The sequence below is a fragment of the Loxodonta africana genome, chromosome 22, assembly GCF_030014295.1.
Source record: "Loxodonta africana isolate mLoxAfr1 chromosome 22, mLoxAfr1.hap2, whole genome shotgun sequence".
NCBI lineage: Eukaryota > Metazoa > Chordata > Mammalia > Proboscidea > Elephantidae > Loxodonta > Loxodonta africana.
Window position 1 is genome coordinate 44,679,705 of NC_087363.1, and position 12,654 is coordinate 44,692,358.

Sequence of the window (12,654 nt, forward strand, 5' to 3'; positions counted from 1 at the left end):
AGGTTCACATTTCAGCCAAAGATTAGACAGGCCCATAAAACAGAACAAGGCTAAATGGGCACACCAGCCCAGGGGTAAGGACTAGAAGGAAGGAGGGAACAGGAAAGCTGGTAATAGGGAATCCAAGGTCGAGAAGAAGAGAGTGTTGACACGTCATGGCGTTGGTAACCAATGTCACAAAACAACATGTGTAATGTTTAATGAGAAGCTAGTTTGTTCTGTAAACCTTCATCTAAAGTATAATAATAAAAATAAATATTACTGTACTCGTTTTATCAACTAAGAGATTACGCTTTGAAAGCTTACTACTGTTTGTGATAGTACTTACACAGTTTTATTAATAAAAAAATACATTGGATCTTCTTCAAACCTGCCCAGATAGAGGTGATTGAGTTCTAGTGTGTCTTGCCCATTGAATTTGTAGGAGGAAACCTCTCTGGCCCATAAACTCTGGCCTCTCTGAATACTGACCTCACAAAAGGGTCTTTCTTCCCGTGGTTGGCCTTTTGAGCTAAGATTGTGTTCACCAGCATAGAGGGGCTCCTCAAGTGTTTACCTTCTGAATGTAAATGTGTTTGTCAGATTCAATTAGAAGTCATTTTCTACCAATTCGAGAGATATGATGATCAATCAAGCAGTTAACCTTGATATATTTGCCAGAAGTTTATAAACTTTTAAGTAAATTCATTGCCGGTGAAGTATCAACCTATTTTTTGTTTGTTTTTCTTAGACGTGTCCTTTTTGTAATAAGTTTAAGCTAATTTTGTTCATTTTATGTCTCTTAAAAGCATTACCACTGATACATTTAATTAATGAAAAATAATTTTTAAATCTTGAATTGTTGGGTGTCTAATTATTCCAAGAACCAGGAATTCATCCAACTGTAAAATAGAGCATCTGGTTGAGAACATTCACACACACGCACATGCACACACGCACACACACACACTCTAAAACATACAAAATTTCAAATGCAGGGATAATGAAGAAAAATAATATATTGAATGCTACAAAAAGTCAAAATATGCAATTTATAATCAAATACTGTGGTGTCATATTGTCAAAATGGTGAAAAAAATATAAAAGAAGCATAAACTAAGGAAGATTTTTAGACAACTGTTCTAAGAAATAATGTGCACTGAAATTAATAATAGATGTGACCTTAAAGTCTAAGGTGTGCCTGACCCAAGCCATGGTGTTTTCAATCTCATATGCATGTGAAAGCTGGACAATAAATAAGGAAGACCAAAGAAGAATTGACACCTTTGAATTGTGGTGTTGGCGAAGAATACTGAATATACCATGGACTGCCAAAAGAACAAATTTCTCTTGGAAGAGTACAACCAGAATGCTCCTTAGAAGCAAGGATGGTAAGACTATGTCTTGCATAATTTGGACTTGTTATCAGAACCGATAAGTCCCTGGTGAAGGACATCATGCTTGGTCATTAAAGTAGAGGGGTTAGTGAAAAAGAGGAAGATCCTCAGTGAGATGGATTGATAACAGTGGCTGCAACAATGGGCTCAACCATGGCAATATTTGTGAGGATGGCACAGGACCAGGCCGTGTTTCATTCTGTTGTGCATGGGGTTGCTATGAATTGGAACTGATTCGAAGGCACCTAACAACAACAATAACAATAAAATTAATAAAATAAATGCCTAAGGACCTCAAATGCTTTTATGAATGTACATGGATCTAAAAGTGAAGTCCTAGGTCTATAAGACCATGATGTATACCAGATCAATGTTGGGGGCCAAAGATAAATCCATTTTTCCTACACAGCTTTGAAACTATGTTAGAACATATCCTGCACAATGTCTTCAAGCAATGCTACACTTGACATAAGTATATTCTTTGTCCAAGTAGTTTAATCAGATAAAGGGACAAATCAAATCTCTTCTGACTTCCTTTCTTCCATTCCAATCCCTCCTTCAACTACTATCATATTTTTCCTATTTATTACAGCCCAAAACACTGAAATCATTGTCAGTATTCTTTGTCTCTACTTCATCGTGCCATTACTCCTCTTCAACCCATTATTGATCTGTCATTTGCATCCTTAACATCACTGAAATTGGTCTTGCTAATGTTCTCTATAACAATTTACCATTTTCAATCCTAATCTTGCTTGAAATTTCTGTTGCATTCTATAGTATTTATGGATCTCTCTAATATTTCTCTTGTTTGGATTCTACATTGTTTCTCTCTCTTGGCTTTTCTCCAAATTCTCTGTCTGCTCCTTCCCACTCTTTTTCATAGGTTCTACCCAGCCCTTAAATGATGGTTTTCTGTTTGTTTTTTCTCCTAGACTGTCTTCTCAATCAATATATTGTCGTTGAATAGTCTTTTGTCTTTTCTGTGATATTGATAATCACTTCTAAATCCCCACATTAGAGCTCTCTCTTCATCATGAGACTCATGTATCTAAAAACCTACTGGATGTATCCAAGTAAATATCCCCAAGGTACTTGGAAGTTAGTATGTTCTCAAATGAATTTACCTTCCACTTTCCCTCACCCCAAATCTGCTTCTTCCCTCTGCTTTCATATTCCATTAAGTAGTATTACCTTCCATCTCATGGTCTATGAGGGAATCTGGGGTCTGATTTTTAATTTCTCTCTTTACTGTTTTCCTCTTATTTTGAATAGGTCACTGAGTCTTCTTTATTCGGCTTCCTGTATGCATCTTAAACATCTGCAATTTCTTATCACTGAAACTCCCAATAACCCCTAATATATGTCAGCCACATTACTGAGACACTAGCTTAAATGCTTTCCCAATGTGCCTCCAAACCATTCTCCAAAATGTTTCCACTGAGTTCTTGCTTAAAGCACAAATCTGATCACAATTTTTTCCTCTGCTTAAAATTTTTGAGTCAATGTTTGTGGTTCATGGGCTAATAATGCCCAAGGATCTTTAACATGATTCTTCATGTCTTAGCTCTTGCTTACCTTTCACTCAGCTCCCACTGTCCTCTTTCCCTATACCACCATGCCATTTACCATCCAGCCTTCACTGTAACCCTTCTGGATGTAGTTCATTTCCTTCAACCTGCTGTGACCTCTTGATTCTCTGGCCCTTTGCACATTCTGTTCTCACCTGCCTTGACCATTCCTACCCAAACTCCCCATTATCTAGCTGGCTCTCATTTACTGTTCGTATCTTAGTTTAAACATTGTTTGCTTTGGGATGACTTTTCAAGGTAGTGCATATTTTCTCAATATATTTCTGCATCTCCTTGCTTACAAGATTTATCAAATTGTATAGTGTTTCATTGTTGACTTGTCTATGTTCAAGATTTGATCAAACATTCTGTTAATAATACCTTTAAAAACAACCACTACTAGGATTTGTTGAATGATTCTTTCATATGAGGCATTATTTTAAGAGCCTTACATATGAATTAAATGAACTAGTGTGAACTACATGTGAATTAAATGTGTTAATGCAACAACTGCATGTGATTGGTGCTGATACCATTGCACAGAGTGAAACAAGCACAAAGAGTTTAAGTAGATTAACCTTCCAGGATCTCACAGCTAGAAATGGTAGCACCGGTATTGAAGCTCAGGTAGCTGGCTCTCCAGATCCACATTTTTAGCCTACTTTATTACCACATCTTTCGCATCTAGCATAACTCCTAGCATATAATATCCAAACCCAAATCTGTTGCCATCGAGTTGATTCTGACTCATAATGACCCTATAGGACAGAGTAGAACTGCCCCATAGTGTTTCCAAGGAGTGGCTGGCGGATTCGAACTGATGACCTTTTAGTTAGCAGCCGAGCTCTTAACCACTGCACACCAGGGCTCCAGCATATAATAGGTACTCAATTTTCAGTTGTTTATTAAAAAAAAATTAATGAGTAATGTATCTGGACAGTACCTTCAAGTCATCAGATTAACACAAACCTTGCCTGATACCAGTATACTAGGAAAAGCTTTCTCAAGGCCCAGATACTACAAGTTTTCCCTTCAAAGTATATAGTGTCCCATAGGTAACCAGGCAATTCTAATTGCCCATTGGCATTATTTCCCCTACTAAAGTATGTCCTTGTTTGTAAATCAATGAAACCAACTTTGATTGACTAACACCAAAAGGGAATCTATTGGAAGGCTATTAGATAGAGCATAGAATCAACGGGAAGGCAGATTTGCAAAACAGGCAAGAACCAAGATATGCTAGGAAACCAACTCTACATACTGTCCCTCGAGGTGAGCAGCCATTCATTCACTCACTTAAAATGTTGTTGCTAGTACCTTCTCCATTGATCTTTGCCCACCACTGGCCACTCATGGGTGTGTCATCACAAGATTTTTTAATGTCCCGCTACTATCATCTTGAAAAAATCTTTGCAATGGCTGGTTATTTGTGGTACTCCTTCAAGATTCAAAGTCCTGGCTACCTGAACTTTCATGTCTTTGTCTTGCCCTACCTTGCCTATCCCATGCCCCAACTCATCTCCCAGGATTTCAGGGTTTACCATGTAGAAAAATTATTTGGATACTTAGCAGTCCCTTCTCTTCCCACCAATATACATAAACAGAGACGATGCATTCTTTGAAGTTGGAAGGAGAAAATGATGAGTTGAAAGAAATCTTAGCAGTGCCACCAATTCTTACTAGTTTTCTTTTGAAATTAAGGTATTTAGTCTGGAATGGGCTAAATATTGACCTTTCAGAGTGGCACAACCTTCTGTTATATTAAGTCTTTATATTATATTCATTCACCTATCACAGGTTCATTAAGCAACTACTATGCATGGGGCACTATTCTAGGCACCTGCTGAAGAGGAAAGATGGGGTCTCTGCTTTCATGGAGCTTATAGTCCGTTGTTAGTTCACTAGCAATCTAAAGTCAGACAGGCTTATGAGGGTACAAAGTAAAACCTCACTTGCTGAAGTGCTGAGGGTTCTGAAATTCAGAACACGCATACAGCAAAGTACAACCGATTGTCGTTTATAAAGAGTGGGTAACAAGTTATTAGATTTAGTTTCACAAAGACTCCACAAGCTCATTTTTAGCTTCTTAGCCTCAAGAGAACTAGCACACTATCTTCTCAGCAGGCTGGAAGCCATCTTAGCAGATGGTCCTGAGTTCAGTGTGCCAGCCAGTGAGCATTTGCCTAGTGTGTTTGCACGTGGCATTGCTCTTGTCCAAGAACGCAGGCCATGAATACACAGTGTTGGCCAGCGTGCTCCAAGGGAGGATGGGAGAGGGAGGATAAATCCATAGGAGAAGGTCCAGAGGAGGCTTTCTTTAGTTATGGTTCTCTGCAATCAGTCTCACCACTCGGCAGGCTTCAAGCATTGACAGAATCCTAGGAACCCATGGCCATTGAAGAGCTGGTGCCCAGCACCCACAGGGGCCTGCTGGGCATCCTCACTGGCAACAGATCTTCTGACTGTCCTTACATAACTGGTACATCATTTCTCTTCCAAGCTGAAGTCCAACTAAGCATTTAAATGCAGAAACACTGGTCAACCAGTGTTCATGCCTGTCTTCTCAGCATCATCATGCAGCTTTAGTTCTTCTCCTGGGTCTCTTGCCTCCTCCAGTTGATCAGTACTATAAGACTTACTTTAACAATAAATGAAACTGCAATTTTTTTCCTGTATGATATCATTAGTTGTGTCTAATCCAGATTCCAGTCTTATTCTTACTTTGTGATTTGAGCTCTTCCCCTAACTACTCAACTCCAGTGTTCAAGTCTATGGAGCCCTGGTGGCACAGTGGTTAAGTGCTCAGCTGCTAACCGAAAGGTCAGTGGTTCGAACCCACCAGCTGCTCTGTGGGAGAAAGATGTGGCAGTCTGCTCTCAGTTATCTAGTTTCTCTTATGGTGTTTGTGCATTGTTAGTCACGTTTTGTATTCTGTTTATGCCATGAACTAGGGCTCCTAGCATTGTCCTTATTTTTTCTTCCACGATCTTTATGGTTTTAGATTTTATATTTAGGTCTTTAATCCATTTAAGTTTGTTTTTTGTGCATGTTGTAATATATGGATCTTGTTTGATTTTTTTGAAGATGGATATCTAGTTATGCAAGCACTACTTGTTAAAGAGACTGCCTTTTCCCATTTAATGGACTTTGAGACTTTGTCAAATATTAGCTGCTCATAGTTGCATGAATTTACATCTGGATTCTCAATTCTGTTCCATTGGTTTATGTATCTGTTGTTGTACCAGTACCAGGCTGTTTTGACTACCGTGGTGGTATAATAAGTTCTAAAATTCAGTACAACTTTGTTCTCCTTCTTCAGTAATGCTTTACTAACCTGGGGCATCTTCACTTTCCATAAGAAGTTGGTGGTTTGTTTCTCCATTTTATTAAAAATGTCATTAGAATTTGAATAAGAATTGCATTGTATCTGTAGATCACTTAGGGTACAAGTGATATTTTCACAATGTTGAGTCATCTTATCCATGAGCAAGGTATGTTTTCCACTTATGGACGTCTCTTTTGGTTTTATGTCTCTGGTTAAAGTTTTGCTAAAGATCATTCAAAAGCAGTTGAAGCAGTATATCGACAGGGAACTATCAGAAACTCAAGCCAAACTCAGAAGAGGCCATGGAACAAGGGCTGTCATTCCTGATGTCAGATGGACCATGGCTGAAAGCAGAGAATACCAGAAAGAGATTTACCTGCATTTTACTGAGTGTGCAAAGGCCTTGGAGTGTGTGGATTGTAACAAATTTTGGATAACAGTGTGAAGAATGGGAATTCCAGAGCACTTAATTGTGCTCATGAGGAGCCTGTACATAGATCAAGAGGCAGTCATTCAAAAAGAATGGAATATTGAGTGGTTTAAAGTCAAGAAAGTGTGCATTAAGGTTGTATACTTTCATCCTACTTATTCAATCTGTATGCCCAGCAAATAATCAGAGAAGCTGGACTATATGAAGAAAAATGGAGCATCAGGATTGGAGGAAAACTCATTAACAACATGTATTATGCAGATGACACAACCTTGCTTGCTGAAATTGAAGAGGAATTGAAACATTTACTGATGAAGATCAAAGACCACAGCCTTCAGTATGGATTACACCTCAACATAAAGAAATCAATAATCCTCACAACTGAACCAATGAGCAACATTGTGATAAATGGAGAAAAGATTGAAGTTGTCAAGGATTTCGTTTCACTTGGATCTACAGTCAATGCCCATGGAAGCAGCAGTCAAGAAATCAAAAGATGCAGTGCATTGGAAAATCTGTGGCAAAAGACCTCTTTCAAGTGTTGAAGAGCAAAGATGTCACCTTGAAGACTAAGGTGCACCTGACCCAAGTCATGGTGTTTTCAATTGCCTCATATGCATGCAAAAGCTGGACAATGAATGAGGAATACCAAAGAAGAATTGATGCCTTGGAATCATGGTGTTGGCAAAGAATATTGAATATATGATGGACTGCCAAAAGAATGAACAAATCTGTCTTAGAAGAAGTACAGCCAGAATGCTCCTTAGAGACAAAGATGGCGAGACTGCATCTTACATACTTTGGACATGTTGTCAGGAGGGATCAGTCCCTGGAGAAGAACATCATGCTTGGCAGAGTACAGGATCAGAGGAAAAGAGGAAGACCCTCAACGAGGTGGATTGACACAGTGGCTGCAATGGTGGGCTCAGGCATAACAACGATTGTGAGGGTGGCTCAGGACCGGCCAGTGTTTCATTCTGCTGTGCATAGGGTCGCTATGAGTCGGAATCGACTCGGCGGCACCTGAAAACAACAACAGGAAACTAAGACCTGGATTCTGGGTTTTTTGATTTGAATAACTAGCTGGGTAGTGATGCCATTCAATGAGACTGAGGCAGGGCGGGGTTTGTGGGCACTGACAGAGGTCCAGGGTCAGGGTGTGTGTGGGGAATATGTGTCACTGATTTGGTCGAAGCTGTTTCCTCTGCCTTGAATTCTCCTTTCCCCTCATCTGTCCTTTTTTGCCTGTCTCATATACTTCTCATTTCTCATAAATGCATATTGCTTCTTTATCTATGACCCATCTTTGATTCTTGTCTCCTTCCTGTCCCCTGGATTTACAGCTAGGAAATTCTGGTGGCGTAGTGGTTAAGTGCTACAGCTGCTAACCAAAATGTCGGCAGTTCGAATCCACCAGGCGCTCCTTGGCAACTCTGTGGGGCAGTTCTACTCTGTCCTATAGGGTCGCTATGAGTCAGAAATGACTTGATGGCAATGGATTTGGTTTTTTTTGGTTATGCTTATTCCTTACCTTAGCCCAAATGGACTGAGGCATCATCCTTAACACATCATAGTGCAGATTTTCTTTTTCTGGTTCTCTCTTCCTCTCCATGCTGGAAGCATGCTGGAAGCACTTCCAGAGTTTATCACAGTGTCTATAATAAAGGAGGCAAATTGAGTTGTTCAGATTGTTTTCTCTGCAAAGGGAGAAAATTGGTTAACTGGAAGGGGAAGGAAGAGGATTCTGCCTGAGTAAATCAGCCTCCAAGTCACAATGCCTCTCTCTTGCTGACCTTTGTGTTGATCCTCAGCCCTGGTCTGTGCCCTGCCCATCCCTCTTCTATTAAAGGTGGGTAGGCTTAGTGCCCAGAGGGCTTCACCTGGTTGTGGATCTTTTGTTCCTTAACCACCTACCTCTGATTCCTTCATTCAATCATCAAGAATTTATTCATTCAATAATTGTGTCATTTGGTATTTATTAAGTAATTAGTACACTATTAGGTATTGGGGCTATAGCAGAGGAAAAACAGATGAAAATACTTGCCCTCATGAAGTGTTGTCAGTGATGCTCAGTACCATGACTAGTGATGACTTCCTTATTCTCCTTTGTAAAATTCTAGCTAGAGCTAAAATGAAGGAATATGAAGAGAAGCATTGGTGGTGGTAACTCTGGAAGGAAAAGAAAATGAGATTCTTAGAATGAAGAGACGGGGAAAGTGAGTGTCTGAGCTTGTGAGTCATTGCATGGAAGGACAGGAGTCTGCTACCTGATCATTAACTAACTTTCATTGGATGCTTTTTCCCACCTTCTGTGGTGTTTGAGGTTCTAATCTGTGAACTAAGCAGGTCAGAACGGCTGATCTGTGAGGCACTCCCCTTCTTATAATCCTTCACGTTACATCTGTGGACATTTTGTGAACTAAAAGAAGAGAATAGACTTACTGTGCATATAAACCCTTTCTTTATGAAAGAAAACCAAGAACAAAACAAAACATTGCCATCAAGTCAATTCCAACTCTTAGTGACCCTATAGGACAGAGTAGAACTTCCCCATAGAGTTTCCAAGGAGCACCTGGTGGGTTTGAACTGCCAACCTTTTGGTTAGCAGCCATAGCTCTTAACCACTACACCACCAGGGTTTCCCTTATGAAAGAAGGGGGTCTGGAAATCCTAAATATTCATCATTTACCATAAATTTAAATATTCCCTTCCAAATAACTGAATAGCCACTCACTTCTAGGATCAGCCCCTCTCTTCCCAGTCCTCAGAGTAAAAGTCAAATGGGAATTGATCAAGTACTTATCTTTAAAACAATTAAGCTTTTTCAAATAAAACCATCCTGCTGAAATGATGTAATAAAAAGTAAGAAAGAATGTATTTTAAATGCACTGAAGCATAAAACTAAATTAAGTAGATAAGTACCTATTTTATTATTTGAACCTATGTAAAGGCTGCTGTTTAAGGCATTAATTCTAAAACAAAGGGCTGCTGTCGGAATCCTGAAATAAGTAGTCTATGTTTAGAGGTAAAATTAGACAAATTTTAATAATCTGGAATGCTCAAGGAAGACACAAACATACATTTCCACGCATTCTCTGGGAAGTAAGATGAATGCCTTGGAGCTCTGAATCAAGAATGTTGACCTTCTGTGTTCATTCATGTTAACTCGGATGTGATTTAATACTTTGCCCCTCAGAGTATAAAACTCCCCATCTGTTTATTTACTCACTAATGTTGATTCTAAAATAATTCCTTCAAAAATAAATATACCAGGAAGCCATTTAGGGGGAAAGAAACCTGTCCAAGGGGAAAATATAATAGAAGTAATGCATCCTGTGACTGTGGCTGTTCACCACACTGCCTCATTAACATAATTTTTCTTTGCTTGACATGATTTATTATGGGTTGGTGCAGTTCCCCTAGCCCTGACTTTCTGAACTCTAGAAAGCACTATTATTTTAGGGTAGGTTCCAAAGCTTCACAGATAAACTGTGTGGGAAGTAAACCAAAAAACTAAAACCAAACCCATTGCCTTCAAGTCGATTCCAACTAATACTGACCCTATAGGGACAGAGTAGAGCTGCCCATAGAATTTCCAAGGAGCACCTGGTGGACTTGAACTGCCAATCTTTTGGTTAGCAGCTGTAGCACTTAACCACGACACCACCAGTGTTTCTGTGAATAGTAAGGTTAAGACTATTTTGTGGAAAGTGATTGTGGAGGCCAGAGTTCTTGAAGATAACACTGGTTACAGTAGGAAAAAAAAAAAAAAGAAAATTAATCACAAGTGACTGACAGCTTACAGAAATTCCCAGAGTACCTGGAACTAAACTTAAATCTGCAAAACCAGTACATGTGTCCAGAAGAAATGCCAAAAAATAGCATGGAATGTTCTAACTGAAACCCTACTCCTGCCTTGCATGCTACTTGGCACCAGTGGTACTGGGAACTTCCTTTTGAGCTGCCTAGAAGTACCATATACTTTCCCCAGCATACCTGCCAGACCTGTACTCTCTCTTCATGCTGGCTCCTCCTCATATTGCTCTTAACTACCTTCTAAATCTCTTGAAGGTGTATGTCTGTCTGCACCTAAGTCACCTCCATAACTAGGTGCAAAGCAGTCTGGGAAGTGTAGTTTTTACTTTCCAAGCTCTAAAGACAGGAAGGCACACCAGCAAGGGGCTACAGTGGGGGCTATATGAGGCTACTTGCCATAAGTGAGTAGTTTAACCAAGATGATCACCTATTTTCGGACCTTCGCTCATCTTCAGAACCTATTTCCAAAACCAGAAAATAGGATGGGAAGAAGGAAGAGGTTCAGCTCAGTTTCCTTTTATATTACTTATTATAAAGGCATTTCTAAGTATATGAACAGAAAAAGTTAAGAAAGTACTCACTCCTTAGGACTTACAGGTTCTAGATAATGACGTGTCATTTTTCTAGTTAGTGATATTTGACATTCATTCTTTCAACAAATACTTGAGATCTCTTTTGTCAGGCACCATTATTAGACACTAAAACTATGCAGATGGACATAACACAGTACTTCTTTACAGGGAACTCACAATCCAGGGTCGGGGGGAGGGTGGAGTAAGTAAAAAAATAATTACAGGCCAGTATGATATGTGTTAAAATACGGGGTAAGCATGATGGCATGGTAGAGTCCCTGGATGGATCAAACAGTTAAGCACTCAACTACTAATGGAAAGGTTGGAGGTTCAAACCCACCCAGATGTGCCTCAGAAGTAAGGGCTTGTGGCCTGCTTTTGAAAGGCCACAGCCTTGAAAACCCTCTGGAGCAAGTACTACTCTCTACATATGTGGTTGACCCAACAGCAAGTGGTATGATGGCATGGGAGCATGCAGGAGATATACCTTACACAGTCCTAGAGGAAGTTATACCTAAGCTAAAACTCAGACGTCAAGGTTGAGTAGCGATTAGGCAAAGGTGGGCTTTTGTATGTGCCATTTCTTCTCCCAAGAACACTGTCTTGGAAAGCTTATGAGTGCCCCAAGTATTCAAAACAGTTTATGCAGAGGCTCAGTGTTGAAAGGAAGTAAAAAAATGTTTGGAGGAAGGCCAGCACTTCCATGTGGGTGGTACCAATGGACTATGGTGTTAGGAGATGGGTCTGGAAAGGCAATAGGGTCAGCTCTATATCATATTTTAATGTGGTATGAGAATCATCTAAATTAATGAGGGATAAGAATCAGGATCAGCACAAAGCTGGTTCGTATGAGGCAGAGGTCAGGTACATCTCTACCTTCCCACTTCTCCATAATTTCTTTCTTCTTCTTTCTCTGGCCAAGTGCTTTTCAGCAAGTTTTGTAGGTGCAAGCCCACAGCAAATTCTCTACCAGCTATATGGTCATTGTCTCTAATGAAGTCTGGGTCTCAGTCTTGGGTGTTTTTTTCCTTGTATTCTCTGTGTCATCCCTAGGCTCTTTTTTTTTTTTTTTTAATTGTACTTTAGATGAAGGTTTACAGATCAAATTAGTTTCTCACTAAACAGTTAATGCATCCGTTGCCAAGCCTACGAGGGGTCAATGGTCTCCTCTTATCAACCTTGGATTCCAGGTTATCAGCTTTCCTATCTCCCTCCTGCTTCTTGTCTTTGTGCCTGGGCTGGTGTGCCCATTTAGTCTGGTTTTGTTTGGTGGGTTTGTCTAATCTTTAGCTGAAGGGTGAACCTCAGGAGTGACTTCAGTACTGAGTTAAAAAGGTGTCCAGGGGCCATACTCTTGGAGTTTCTCCAGTCCCCACTTCTCCAAAATTTCTGACACCAACCACTCCTCCCACAGTACTCTCTACTTCTCTGCAGTGTTCAGTAACTCATTGAATGACCACAGAGAACTCACAGACCACACTCACAGTGTGCTTTATTAGGGAAGTAACAGGCTACAAATTGGCATCAGAATCAACTTGGAAGTAACAGGAACAACTCAATATCA